Below are 16,325 nucleotides of genomic sequence, written 5' to 3' on the forward strand. Positions count from 1 at the left end.
TTGAGATCAAGGAGAGAAAGTGAAAAGCACAGAGTTCTCATAGCTACCCAAGCTTCTTGAGTTCTTCTCCTTCAAAGATGTTCATTTTATTTTTTTTCTTAGTATTGTCTGTCTGGGTCTCATGGTAAAAAGCAAACATGGTGAGGTTTGTAAGAAAAAGCTAGTGAGAGGAAAAAGGCAGTGATCAATATTAGAGAAAAAGCCATAGATGTCTCAGAGTTTCTTTGTACATATGTATGTTGTGGTTCATGATCCTGTGGGGATTCCCTTGCAAGTTGGGTTAGTACTTTGCGGTTGAAAGCTAGGTTTTAAGTCCTAGTCAAATTCAGATTGGGTGTAGAATATGGGTTTGTCCCTGATAGGATTGGATAGATCCTAGGAAAATAATTAATGTTTGTAATCTTGTAAAAGATAGTGAAATTCCATCATTGTTGTGATGGAGACTAGATGTAGGCTACATTGCACTTAGTAGCTGAATCAGGATACTTCTTGGTGTGATTCTCTCTTCTCTGCTTCTTTTCTGTTTCTAGTTCGCAGAAGACAAAATGAAAAATGTCTCTCAACTTGTTACGAGACAAAACAAAAATGTCTCTTAACTTGTTGTGAGACAAAAAGTGAAAATATCTCCTGAAGATCCTTTAAAAGTCAGAAAGTAATTTTTCAACAAAAAGTGAAAATATCTTCTGAAGATCCTTTAATTTCCTTTCTCTTCCACATTCAATCTTATCCCATTCCCAGTTGTTTCCTCGTTAGGTATTAAAATTTAGAAAAGGAATAAAAGTTTGGACAAATGTGTGCCGTCGTTGTTGGACATGGTATTTATCTGTGTACTTTTTTTTCCTCACTTAAAATAGCCAGGCAGCTGGACCCGCTCCACAAAGTCTAGCCATAAACAAATTTGCCATTTTTGTGAGAGAAAAGATACAATTCAGTCCATAGTTATTAGAATCGAACCGGTAATCAATTCAGTTATATGACCGGATTATCGAGTTACTGATTCAACTGGTAGGTCACTGTTCATCCAGTTAATTCGGTTATAATTAAAAAAAAAATAAAATTATATAAATAAAATTAAAATAATATCTTAAAATTTAAAAGGCAAGTCTTTACAAACATTAATAATCTAATATCAATTTTTAAACATAACTAATGATCTAAAAAAAAAAGATAATAAACTAGTCTTTAGTACATTGCTAATGATGCTTGTTCTTGAGATGGTGGCGTTTCTGATGGTGTTTGAGATGAAGACATTTTTAAAATTCTAGCAAAAGAAACAAAAAATATTTTTAGCAACAAAAGATTTACTTAAGTCAGCTTTTAAGCAACACAACAACCACCACTATTTCACCAAAGTTCACTGATTCTGTGATTCAACAAATAACAACTCTAAAAAAAACCAACAACAAACAACAACAGTTCTAAAAAATACAGCAACTCTAAAACAACACAGCAACCAGCAACAAACAACAACTCTAAATGCAACAACAGCCCAGATTCAAGTTCAACAATAATTCTAACTAAAGTAATAACCACCAGATTCAATAGCAACTTTAAAAAATCAAATACAATAGTAATAACCACCATATTCAATAACCATACTAACTAAAATATGCTCAAGTTCAACAACTCTAAAATTCAATTACAACAGCAACCACTAGGTTTAGTATTCAACAACAATTCTAGTGAAAGACCAGGGTCAAAAACTTGAAAGGAGCTCACCTGGTTAACTGGTTCCCAGACCGCGACACAAGAAGACGACCACCACCGCCCGAATGACCTTAGGGAGCAGATACAGAGATGCTGACCACCACCACCCCACTAACTTGAGGGAGCAGATGCAGAGATGCTGCTTGATTGGTTGTCTTCTGTGAGCTTTCTGCCGCCGATGAAGTGGACGCAAGGCAGGGGTACGGGACCGCGACGACGATGAGGTGAGAGACTGAGAGACTGACGAGGTGAGTGGAGAGACGACGAAGTAACAAGGTGAGGGGAGAGACGATGGAGTGATGAGGTGAGGGCGATGGTAAGGGACTGCTGAGCGCCGACGACAAAGGAGCAGAGAGACGAGGTTGGCTGGGAGGTTTGGGGGGTTCCACTGGAATTGTCTCAGATTAGGGGAAATGGGGAAGGGGAGATTAGCCATTAGGGTTTCATTGAAAGGGGAAGGGGGCAACTAAAAGCTAAACGATGCCGTTTTCTTAAGCACGACCCGGACCGGGTTGAATTAACTGGCCGGGTCATCGGTTTTAACGAAAATCTATCGGGTCGAACCGGGATCCACCGGGTCCAATGCATAGCCGGTTCAACGAGTGGCTCGACCCGGCCAGATGACTGGATTTCCGGTCGAATCAGCCGGATCGAGCGCGGATTTGATAACTATGATTCAGTCAGTCTATTTTTACAAAAAATAATAACTTTTAGTAATAATATTATTATTTTAAGACAATATAAATTATTTACTGAAAAATTCATCAAATCATAACAAAATTTTATTTTGTGCCGGATTCATTTGTAATATGTAAAAAATTTAAACTCTTACAAATTATTAACTAGTCTATTTTAAATTTTTTTATTAGTGGTGATTAAGTGGAGAATAATTATTATCAGAAGTGTGATGTTACAAGAAGAAAAAATAATTACAGTAAAAATATTTTTCAAAAAAGAAAAAGAGTATCGAACAAAAAATGAGAGAATGAAATGCTGATGTTGATGATATTGGTGTTGGTGTTGATGGTGGTAGAAGAGATAATAAAGATGATAAAGTATAGTTGAACGATAAAAGTAGTAAAAGTAAAAGTTATAAAGATGAAAATGAAAAAATTATTGGTAGTAGTTTCTCTTAGATAACTTGGTGGAGGGAGGGGTTAGGAAATAAAATTGTTGAAAATAACTGTGATGGTAGTAGTTGGTCACATTGTTAGAAATAATTGTTGAAAATTCTCACAGAGTATAAATAAAATTCTCACAAAATCAATTTCTATTATTATTGGACAACTTTTTTAACAAAGAATTTGTATTGTTTTAAAATAATAATATTGGGGCCAAAATGTATCTTTTCTAAAGGTTCATGCTGTCCTTTGTAAAAATATATAGAACTAAGATTGGACCTTTACTCTTTTTATTAGGAAAAAAGAAAAGAAAAATCTTAGGGTTTAACTATCTTATGTTCTAAAAGTACATGTTAAGACTACAAATTGAGAAAGTCTTTAACTCTTTATTGAAAATACAAAAATTTTAAAAGTTTTAATGTATTTATTTTATATTTATTATAAAAAAAATTATTAATAATAACCTTATTATGTGTTCTTAGAATATGTGTTATGTTAGCTAAACTTAAGAACTTATAGTGCAGTATGTGTAGGACATGGATTCAAAGAACAACTTATAGTTATAATATGTTTCATGCTTCTTTTGTATTTTTGACATTTTTTTTGTCAAATATTGTATAATCTACACCTTGATGAATTTGAGATAGAGCTAATTGATCACTCCTCTATTGGGAAGGTGTTTAGCGCTAATTAATCTCTTCTCTATTGGGCAGGATCAACACCTTTTTACAAACCCGGTAAAACGAAGTTTGATAAATCCTAAGCCTTCAAATGGATAGTAATATGGCTGTTACGAATCAAAAGCCATAACTCGGCATCATGTGTCATAACTCGACATTATGCGTTATAATTCGGCTCAACGGATTATGATCTAGATTACAAACCTTCGACCTAATATTGTAACCTACCAATCTATAATAACTGCTTTCCAATACAGGTAACTGTCGGAAGCATAACCGACTTATCCCACCTCACCTATAAAGGTAAGATTTTTTATCCTCGAGAGACACATTGAGTACACAATACTAACTTAAGCATCAGAGTGCCTTTTGCAGGTACACTCCCTCCTCCCCCCACTGTTCATACTCTCCACGACGTGAATTACCCTTGGACGAAGAGCTCGGACCCTCGAGACCTAAAGCTCGGCGTTGAGGACAACAACTCGGTATTGACTCTCAGGAACTGACTTGCATCCAGGTTGTTCACTCAAGAACAATTGGCGCCCACCGTGGGGCCGAGAACATAAAATCTTTCTTATTTATCGGCCTCAGTATTGCCACGTGGATCCATGGCTGACGTGCCTCCAACTACACCATCTGAACTTCTTCGGATGGTAACTGAGCTACAACGAGCCAACCAACGTATGGCGGAGGCAAACCAATGCATGACAGAAGAAAATCAAAGAATGGCAAATCAGATTGCCGAATTAGCAAACGCTTGGATTGAAAACAATAATGATCGTCGCGAACAACCAGAAGGTGAAGAACACCAATCTAATCCGACGCACATCTCTGAAACTATTCGAGTTGAAGACGCTCGGCCTCCGTGAAACGAAGGAGCTCGGCCTCCGCGGAATGAGGATGGTCAGCCAAAAAATGAGGATAACGAGCCCGATAACTCCGTGGGACCTTTCATAGCCGAAGTTATGAATTTCGAGCTACCCAGAAAGTTCACCTTACCACCGACCTTAACCCCCTACGACGGGTTAGGAGATCCGAAGAAATACCTCAAAATTTTCAGATCCATAATGATCGTAAACGGTGATTCCGTCTTATGTCATTGTTTTCCTTCTTATTTAGATGGCCCTGCACTTGATTATTTTGTTCTTTGCCTACAGATTTTATCTCTCGTTTTCGGGAACTAGCAAAGCTTTTCGAGGAACACTTTGCAGGATCTGCAATCTACTTACATGACTCAGACTACCTGAATGCAATCAAACAAGGCCAGAATGAAAGCTTAAAGGACTACATGACTCGCTTTACAAAAGTCGCCATGAGCATACCAGATCTCCATCCCGAGGTGCATTTGCATGCCATCAAGAGTGGACTCCGACCAGGAAAATTCCAAGAAGCAATTACGGTTGCCAAACCAAGGACCCTGGCCGAGTTCCGCGAAAAGGCAAAAAGACAAATAGATATTGAGGAACTTCGACAATCTCGAAAGGTTGACAAACCCCAGTACAAAGATGAGGACAAAGCTCGGGACAATAAGAAAAATTTCAAGCTAACTCCTCGTTATGAGTCATACACTCAGTTCAATACAAAGAGAGATGACATCATCAAAGAAATTCTAAACTCAAAGCTGATCAAACCTCCGCAAAAAGCCGACACCTATCAGGATGTAAATAAAGTCGACAAATCCAAATATTGCACCTTCCATCAGAAGCACGGCCACAGAACTGATGAGTGCGTCATCGCCAAGGACCTCCTAGAGCGACTAGCTCGCCAAGGCCACTTGGACAAATATATCAATGGCCACATACAAAGGAGTGCCTTTTGCAGGTACACTCCCCCCCGGCCGTTGTTCATACTCTCCATGACGTGAATTACCCGTGGACGAAGAGCTCGAACCCTCGAGACCTGAAGCTTGGCGTTGAGGACAATAACTCGGCATCGACTCTCAGGAACCGACTTGCATCCAGGTTGTTCACTCAAGAACAGAGAGGCATCAAAGTTTCCCAATAACTATAATCAAGTTTCCATCTAATTTAGAACTAGACCACACATTATTAAAAGCGTTTTCCGTGCTAACTCTATGAAGAAACAATTATGTGTAAACTCTCTCACACCATACAAATTAATTTGTTAATAAATTAATTATTAATAAAAAAATTAGGAAACTAAATTTTATTAATCCAACGGGTTAGAAATATTAAAAATACAAATTTTAATTGTAAGAACCGGAGTTTTCATGTAAAATCGCTTAAGTAGAATAGAATAATTTAATTGCCCGAAATAGGTTCGAAAATATAAAAAAAAAATTTTAAAATATAAATGTAAGATTCGGATTCAGTGGATTTTTCTGAGTGAAAAAATATTCTCTTTTGAAAATTTTCGCGTAAAAATGCGTACCGATAGATTAGCTGGCAGTACCAGCTTAAGTCTGTCTAGTACTGCGTGAGAGAGAATAAAACAGTAGAAAACCTTAGAAGAGTTTTTGAAATAGCAAACCAGGTACTTATTCTAAAGGTTTTGGCCCAAGTTCAGTCAAACGAACTAAAAACGATACGCGGTTGGACCGGGCCCAAGTTAGATCCAAACCCAACTTATATAAAGTCATAAATGAGCCAAGAAAGCTCATTTTCAGCACAAGAGGGAGAGAGGGTCGTGAGATTGAGAGAGAAGAGTGTCCACCATTGACACTATTCATCATCTCCTTCTTTGAGCCATAACTTGTGCTACGATGCTTCGATTGACAAGCCATTTGCGGCCACGTGAAGCTCTTGCCGAGCTCTTCCTTTCTAACCCATCAAAGTGGTAAGAAACTCACTCTTTATTTTCTAGTTTCTCTGTCCTATGTCATTTTCGAAAATGGCTTGTTGGGTTGTTGAGTTTCTTTGTGTTCTTGTTGTTTAGGTGTAATCTAGCTTGGGTGAGTAGTGGATTTTATCTCAAAACTCATTGGACAAGGTAAGATATCACTAAACCCTTGTGTTTAGTTGAATGTCATAAACCCTAGCTTTGATTCTTGTTATTTTTCATGATATAGAGTATACTTGGTGTTGTGTGAGGACTTGAAAGCTTGTGGTGAAGTGGTTTTGTGCGTGGAGGATAATCGGCCAAGGTATGGTTTCGATTTCCTATATGTAGTATATAATGTTTCGTGAAACTTAGGCTAGTGGCCTTTAAGATAGGTTTGAATAATGTGGTTGTATGATTAATTGTATATAAATACTATATTTGATTGTGGTATAGATGGAGGTTGTATGAGTATGAATATGATGATATGTATATATATGTTGGTAGATGATGATAACAATGAGTATGTTGCCTTGATGAGTTATAATGTTGGGTGTTGTTCTTGAAGATGATTGTTGATGATGATATGGATTATTGGTTGTTGTGGTTCAGGTTGAGAATATATGATTGAGGAATTTTGGTGTGAATTTAGGAGGAATTGAGGTTGAAGGAGGTGAGTATTAAGAGACTTTGATAGTTAGGTGATTAATAAATGTTTGGGAGTATCTATTATGATTTTGGGGTTGTTTTGAGTATGTTTTGGTTGGTTTGATTTTGAAGTGTGGAAGTTTGAGAACTTTGATGTTTTTATGTAAAACTTAATTTTTGGTTAACCTTGGTAGATCATAACTTGATATTCAGACATTGAAATCAAATAATTTTTTATTTTAAATTAAAGACGATTTAAAGAGCTTTAAATTGATATAAAGTTTGATGGAAATAAATTTTTATAGAGGAAGTTATGAACATTTAAAGTTTGGTGTTTAAAATTGATTTATGCAATTTTACAGAATTTTGCCAATCTGGGATGGCATGCATACGCGGGTGTGCATCTCTGCCAGGCCCTCATGCATACGCGGCCCTATGCATGCGTATGCGAGATGGGCCAAAAGCATGGATGCATATTTGGCCTCCTGCGCCATACATGGGTGATGGTTTCTGTCCAGCACCCTTGCGTACGTGATTCATATATGCGTACATATTATTTCATTTTATATCTATGTGCTTTAAAAACCTTACTATATATATGTATATATATCCACATGGATATGCTAATAATTATTAAAAGGCAACATGATAGGAACTTCTTCCAACCAGATGAGCTGTAGTAAATTATAATTGAAGTGTCTACCTTATTTCCTATCCTCTTATTTTTGTTTTAGTGTATTCTTCTATTGTTTAATTTAATTGATCATATTATCCTTCAATTTCTTGATAGATAATAATTATAATTGAAGTGGGTACTGATTTTTCTCTCACCAGTTTCTTGCTATTGCTTTTGAACAAGTGCTTGTTGAGGTAAGATAATAATTATATCTTGTTTTGTTTTAAATATGTTAGAAGTCTATTATAGCTTTGTAGTTTATTATGTTAGAAGTCTCATATATATTTTTTAGTAATTATTTTTTCCTACTTGAAGTTTAACTAGCAACGATGGATAAATCTTGGATTGCTAAACCACGAAGCTCAAATGAATATCTAGTTGGTCTAGAATACTTCTTAGATTTACATTTCAACATAGAGCAATTGAGAATAGTAAGACAATATGTCCGTGTTCAAGTTGTGGGTTTTGCAAATGGTGTGCTCGAAAAGATGTTAGAGATCATTTACTTTACAAACCATTTCCTAAGAATTATGTTGCATGGAACTTTCATGGTGAGAAAGAAATAACCGAATTCTCAACAAGTGCATATGTCATGCGTGAGACATTGGCAACTGAACATCCCCTAGATAACATGGTAAATGATGCTTTCGGGATACATATGGATCAGGAGAGCGGTGAGGATTCAGGCATGAAAGATTTTGTAAACAATGAGCCAAGAGAAAATCATAAAGACTTTGATCAGTTTCTCAAGGAAGGCAATCAAAAGCTACAAGAAGGAAGCAACTTCACAAAGCTAGAATCCATAGTCAAATTGTATCATATTAAAGTCTTGTGTGGACTAAGTGACAAAGCCATTACCATGATACTTGAGTTGGTGAAGGATGCTTTTAGTTGTGTGAATTTGCCTACGACTTTTGATCAGGCAAAGAAACTAATTCGAAAACTAAGTCTTGACTATGTTAAGATAGATGCTTGCCCTAATAATTGTATGTTGTTTGAGGATAAAGACCCAAACAACATCAAACAAACATGCCGTCATTGTGGTGCTTCTAGATGGAATTCTAAGAAGAAGAAGAAGAAGAAGAAGAAGAAGAAGAAGAAGAAGAAGAAGAAGAAGAAGAAGAAGAAGAAGAAGAAGAAGAAAGAGCAATCTGCCAAGGTTGCAAAGATTGTTCATGTGTCATAAAACTGTAGAGCATAATGTTATGGCATGCAACGACGAAGGGAGAAATGACAAAATGGTACATCCAAGGGATGGTAGTGCGTGGAAGACTTTTGATTTGACACACAGAGAGTTTGGATTGCAACCTAGAAATGTCCGCTTAGGATTTGCTAGTGATGGTTTTAATCTTTATAGATCAATGAGTTCTACTCATAGCATTTGGCCTGTGTTTCTGATTCCATATAATCTTCCTCCTTGGATGTGTATAAAACATACTTCATTTATCCTGTCAATGGTTATACCTGGAAAGCATAGTACTGGAAATAATATAGACATATATCTTAAACCACTTGTCAGAGAGTTAAAAGAATCATGGGATGAGGGTATGAAAATTTATAATGCATTAGAACATAAAATGTTTAAGATTCATGCAGCTCTTATATGGATAGTTAGTGATTTTCATGGCCTAAGCATGCTCTCTGGATGGAACACATATACTGGTTTGGCTTGCCCAACTTGTAATTTTGATGCAAAACCTTGTTATCTTAAGCATAGCAAAAAATGTTGTTATATAGGTCATCAACATTTTCTTGGTAGACAACATCGATTCAGATTAAGTATAGTTCATTTTGATGGACACATAGAAGAACGTGATCCTCCAGCTAAATTATCAGGATCCGAAATTCTGGCACAAGTAGAAAATCTTGATGTTACATTCGGGAAGAAAGAAAAGTTGAACAAGAAAGGAAAAAGAGGTAGGCAAGCAACTATGCAGTGCAGAAAGAGAAGCATCTTTTTTGAACTTCCATATTGGAAAACCAACTTGTTGCGTCATTGGTGCGGAATTTATAACCACAGATTAACCGACAAGTGCACCAGGTCGTACCAAGTAATACCTTACGTGAGTAAGGGTCGATCCCACGAGGATTGATGGATTAAGCAACAATAGTGTTTGATAGGATTAGTTAGAAAAACAGAAAATAGTGTTTGGAAGTTCAAAAGCATTAAAAAATAAAGAAGAGTTTGAAGACAGGCAGGTGAATAGGTGAGGAATAAAATATGAAGAAACAGTTAAGGTTTCAGAGTTATCTATTTTTCGGATTGACTTTTCTTATTATTTTATTTTAATCATGTAAGATCTAATTTATGGCAACTATATGTGACTAGACCCTAATTCCTTAGACCTTTCTAGTCTCCTCTAAAATTCATCAACAGCCAATTCCTTGGTCAATTAATTCCAATTAGGGGGTGAAGTTCAATTCTAGTTATATGCTACAGAAATCCTAATTACCCAAACATAAAAGGATTATATGTCACGTATCCTATTAAATCCAGATAAATTAGAAATTTAGGAGAATATGTTTTCAAGCTGTTGTTCAAGTAAATAGTTTTTCCAAGTTATACAAGAACGCATTTAGAAAGAGGGTCATACTTCCGTTCCACCCAAATTCATAAAATAAAGAACGAAAATAATTCTTAAATATAAATCAAAATATGAATTAAAATAGATAAATAATAATATCAATCCATACAATAGACAGAGCTCCTAACCTTAACAGTGGAGGTTTAGTTGCTCATGGTTCAGAGAAAATACGGATTGTAAATTGGGATGGAATGAGATCCTCCCCAGGACCTCTCCCAAAAGAGAGGTTTCTTCTCCCTTTTATAACTAATCCTAATAAATTTAAAATCTAATTTTTAAAATTAAAATAATATCTTTTCCTAGAATTCAAATTTGAATTTAAATCAAAATTAACTAAATAATCAAGTCTTCAATTGATGGGTGGGGACCACTTGTTTTGTCCATTCTGCAGCTTCTAATCTGTGTTTTCTGGGTTGGAAACTGAGTTAAAACAGCCCAGAAATCGCCCCCAGCATTTTTCTTCGTTTTCTGCATGTGGCGCATGTCACGCGTACGCGTCGATGGTCTTTTTTGCAAGTCACGCGGATGCGTCAGTCACGCGCACGCGTCGCTGAGCAAATCTTCAAATCACGCGTACACGTCAGTCACGCGCATGCGTCGCCATGGAAAGCTCCAAATCACGTGTACGCGTCAGTCACGCATAGGTGTCGCTCCTCGCTGCCATCTCCTTTGATTCTTGTGCTGCAGAAACTCTATCAAATTCCGCCGAATGCTACCTAAAATAAACAAAATTTCAAAAGACTCAAAGTAGCATCCATATTGGCTAAAAGATAATTAATTCTTTATTAAATTCAACAAATGAGATGCAAATTCACTAGAAAAAGATAGGAAAGATGCTCACGCATCACAACACCAAACTTGAACTGTTGCTTGTCCTCAAGCAACCAAAACTAATATAAGCTTAGGATGTGAATTTGCATGAGAATGAGAGTTTGATTAAGCTCATGTCTCTTCTTATAGTGGGGTTTACAACTGCAATCCTGAATAATTTTGACATCTCACTTTATCCTTTGAAGTTCAAAATGATTGGCATCCATAGGAACTCAGAATTCAGATAGTGTTATTGATTCTCCTAGTTCAGTATGTTGATTCTTGAACACAGCTACTTTATGAGTCTTGACCATGACCCTAAGCATTTTGTTTTCCAGTATTACCACCGGATACATAAATGCCACAGACACATAACTGGGTGAACCTTTTTAGATTGTGACTCAGCTTTGCTAGAGTCCCCAGTTAGAGGTGCCCAGAGTTCTTATGCTCACTCGTTTTGCTTTGGACCATGATTTTAACCACTCAGTCTCAAGCTTTTCACTTGACACCTTCACGCCACAAGTACATGGTTAGGGACAACTTGATTTAGCCGCTTAGGCCAGGATTTTATTCCTTTGGGCCCTCCTATCCATTAATGCTCAAAACCTTGGATCCTTTTTACCCTTTGCCTTTTAGTTTAAAGGGTTATTGGCTTTTTCTGCTTGCTATATTTTATTTTATTTTATTTTTTTCGCAAGCTTCGCGTTTTTCATTGCTTTTTCTTGCTTCAAGAATCAATTTTATGATTTTTCAGATTATCAATAACATTTCTCTTTTTTTCATCATTCTTTCAAGAGCCAACAATTTTAACATTCATAAACTTTACTATAAAAAATATGCACTGTTCATGTCATGCATTCAGAGTCACATAAAATACCACCACATTTGAATAAATGAGACTACTCTAAAAATTAAGCTCAAATTCTCATACACTGCATCTGTTCTTCTTTTCTTTTTGATTTCAAGCTCAGTGGTTAATACATGAGACATCTTTCAGAATTAAAGCACTTCACACAAAATTAAACTAGAACCTGTGAATCTACTAATAAAGGATCATGCAGTAACCAAAACAAAGTAGTAGGAAACCAGAACATAACATAATAACAGCGGGAAGGAAAAAATGAAAGGAACTCAACCACCTTAGTTATTCGAGCAGTCATTTTATTCTTTAGGTTGTGCTCCTTTGTGAAGATGATTCGCCTCTCTTTGGTGCCATAAGAAAAGACAGAAAACCTATAAGCGACGCGTCAACACCAAATTTAAAGGTTTGCTTGTCCTCAAGCAAAGAAGAACTGAAAATAAAAAGAAACAAATATTATACTGAAATAAGAATAAAAGGATAAAAGAACAAGAGAGAATTAGGATTTGGGAGAGAAAATAAAAAAAAATTAAGAACTGGCGGCGAACTGGTGGAGGTGTGCGGCGCAGGCGACGCGTACGCGTACGGCACGCGTATGCGTGGGTCGCGAGATTTTCTTAATGACGCGAAAGCGTCAGGCACGCGTCCGCGTGCCCTGGGTTTTATGCGATTTGCGCAAAGCTAGCTGCGCGCATGCACAACTCTCTGTTCGCATGGCTGGGGAACTAAGATTCCTATGTGACGCGTGCGCGTCATGCACGCGCACGCATGGCTGGTCGTTTCTGCAAAGGACGCGAGCACAAATGGCATACTTCCAGTCCCAAGCCAGCACAACTGTTTGCAAAAACACCCATTTACGCCGATTTCAAGGTCATGCGTACGCGTCATTGACGCGCACGCGTGAGGTGGCTAAAATTGTAGACGACGCGCACGCGTGGGCTACGCGTACACGTGGGTTTGTTTGTGCTAGAGGCATCCTTCCTGCGCCACTCCCGCGCAACTCTCTGTTCACTTTTTTTTCACGCACACCCATCTGACGCGTACGCGTCAGCGACGCTTGCGCGTCGTGTGCTCTTTTTTTTTTATAGCCTGAGGTGTTTGGTTCCTATGATAAAATAGCTGCATTATCAGAAAATTAGTAAGAACTCAATAAAAATCAAATAAGGAAGAAAACTACTACTAATAAAAATAAAACAAAATAAAGCTAAGAATGAAAAGGAATGATCATACCACGGTGGGTTATCTCCCACATAGTACTTTTAGTTAAAGTCCTTAGGTTGGACATGTGGTGAGCTCCTTGTCATGGTGGCTTGTGCTTGTAATGATCCAGGAATCTCCACCAATGTTTGTTAATCCAATGGCCACTAGGATTCCAAACTAGGCGTATAACTCCTTCGTGCATGTTGAAGCAAGTGACAAGGCCCCAATAGTGTTGATTGTGAGAATGAATTCCAGGGTCCCAAACCTTGCTTTTACACCCGTCTTCTTATGAATCACCATTGTTCCCACCGGGTGGCAAGCAATCTGAATTCTCACAGAGACATCCAAACAACCTTCTAGACCCATTCAATTGAGCTCTACACCAATCCTTGCACTTCAATTTGGAGCATGCAACCATATTGAACCTTGCTTGACAACTCTCACCACTAACCATCTTCCTCTTACTCTTAATGCCACAAAGAGCTCTAAGTTGACCATCCGTCTCCAGTAGCCCATATTCAAGTGGGAACGTAAAGGTTAAGGATAAGAATTTTACCCACTTGAATGTTGTATTGGATGGTGATGGCTTTGGGAGAGGTCTTGCAAACTTCACTCCCTTGTGTTCTTCTTTGAATTCTTCCACTTCTTTGCGAGCTTCCTCAATTTCAACCTCTTCCTCTTGGTAGCTTTCTTCTAATTCAATTTCTTCTTCATTGCTTACCAAGGGTATGGGAGGTTGTGCATCGTCCTCCTTTGTGGGTGTATCTTCCTCCTTTGTTTTTGCATCTTCCTCTTCTTCCATGTGTGAGGATGGAAAGTTCTCTAGTTTACTGGAGTATGAACACCTTTGATTGATTTCCTCACTTTCTTCTATAGGATCTTGTATTATATCTCTTGGGAAAGAATTTGCTTGCTCCTCTTCCTGTGGTTTGATAATCGACTGCACATGTTTCTCTATATTTTTGACACTCATCTTTATATCATGTAAGAATTCTTTCATGAGAAGCTCAAGATCTGATGGTATTTGAGATGAATAAGGAGGAGGTGGCCCTTGATATGAATAAGAAGGAGATGATGGTTCTTGATAGGTGTAAAATGTAACACCCTAACTACCAAAGCTCACGCTTCCGGCTGCGTAACTCTGATAGCTCGGACATTACGACGACACTTATACTATTTAATACTAAAATATGAGCCTGTTTAAAACTTTAAACCGCAATACCGCTCCCAAAGATACTTTCGTTCGATAACGTACATCCATAAATACCATACAACTTACAAAAACTCATAAAGAGTACATCCATATATATACATACACATATATAAATAATATTACAAACATAATCCAATACAATTCCTATCCCTCTTACAGATTATATCAAGATAAAGGCGAGGGTACAATAAACCATAACTAAAACAATATAGAGCATCACAACAACAATTAAATAAGCTCTTCGTAACTTCTGCGCCCATATCCTGAAAGGGGAAAAATGTAGGGGGGTGAGAACATCATCCTCGAAAGGGTTCTCAGTAGAGGGTTTTTGGGAATTACTGTAATAGGATACATGAAGATAATCGCACCAGTGATTCATAACCGTCTTATGCCTCTTTTCAAAAATAACGGTTTACGATGAAAGTAAAGTCGGAAATCTTTTCAGAAAGAAGAACCGTTCAATTCTCAAAAACTCAAAAGCCTTTCAAAGCGGTTTATCTAAGCGAAACCAAAATAGCCTTTCATATTTTATTCCAAACCAGAAACACAAAACCGAAATCAACCGTCAGTTCATCTCTTTCCAACCACGGCCCTAGGCCCAAACAATCCAACCAACAACCAATCACCTCAATCCAACAGAGTCCCAGATGCAAACACAGATAGGAAGTTCAAGCACAAACAAACAGTTATTACAAGTAGAACAGTTAGCAATTAATCACATAGGCAAACCAAGTATAATATGCACACCCAACCAATGTCACACAAATGCATATGATGCATGCCTGTCCCTAGTGGCTGATGATATCATCTGTCGGTTATAGAGCCAACCCGACAAGTCCTGGTAGCTAACCATTGGACTGTCCCTCTGTCGTGCATCCCCAACTCGAGTTATACTCATCATAAACTTGATCATAATCATGATCCATATCCATCACCCTCACTGGTGAATATTTATGGGGGCGAGCTCATCCAGGCCTTTCACAGTGCCCGGCCACACTTACGACATAGGGTCAACAGAGTATCAAGTCTCGACCTGGAGCACGTGGTGGCTAGCCACTGCTACTACCCAGGGAAACTCGTATCTCAGATAGTGGAAGTGCAACATTCATATATATCAATGATTCAGCATAAACATGCATTCAATCTCATCCATGGATCAACATCCATCTCAGCCATCCGGCTCACGGTTCAGTCCAGAACCAGCCAATATGTATAATCATACACAGCCATTCCGGCTCACAACAAAACAGCACTTCCACCATTCAACATCATTAAATTCATAAAGTCGGCATTTAAGCCATAAATTATTTTCTCAATTCATTTCACTTTGAAATCGAGTTTCAACTCTTTTCAGCCTTGGCTTTAAAGATCTCATTTCTCAAATCATCTTAGGCTCATAAGCCACTTTTACTCAAGGTAAATTCCCCTTTGAAAACAATGCCACTCTCGGCATCCTCTTTCCAAACTTCCATAACCATGGCAAGTTAAAGATTTATTTTGAAACATTCAAAATCATCCATTCAACAATGGGATTTTATAACAAAGTTTCTCGACAGAGTCCCAAGTCTTTAGGGGAGAATAACATATCTCATTTCACCAAATTCATTTAAAATCATTAAAACATTGGCTTTCTGATTTGAGTAAGAAAATAGGATCTAAGCCAAACCGAGTCACGTAATCTTTACTTCTTTCAAAACCATTTCCTTTACTTAAACAAAACCGGCTTCAATTCCATAATTAAATCTGAAGCGTTTCAAACTGATAAGAGAATCATTTTTGTTGTGTTAAACTTAGAGTTCAAAAGATACTTTGAATCTTATTTAAAACGTCAAAATAATGAGGCTCATCAATCAAAATCCAATTCCTTTTAAAATCACGAAAACTCTCCCAAGGGACAATCTTTGTGTTTAATAGAGAAAAACATAAGCCCGTTTTACCTTTTAAAACAGCCTCAAAGCAAAATTCTCTTTCAAATGACTTGTACCCAAAGACATACTGTTCTTCTTGGAAAATAAGGATAAATCATGATTCTCTTTTCAATAATTCTT

Source organism: Arachis ipaensis, chromosome B2, assembly GCF_059453495.1.
Source record: "Arachis ipaensis isolate K30076 ecotype BB chromosome B2, ASM5945349v1, whole genome shotgun sequence".
NCBI classification, from domain to species: domain Eukaryota; kingdom Viridiplantae; phylum Streptophyta; class Magnoliopsida; order Fabales; family Fabaceae; genus Arachis; species Arachis ipaensis.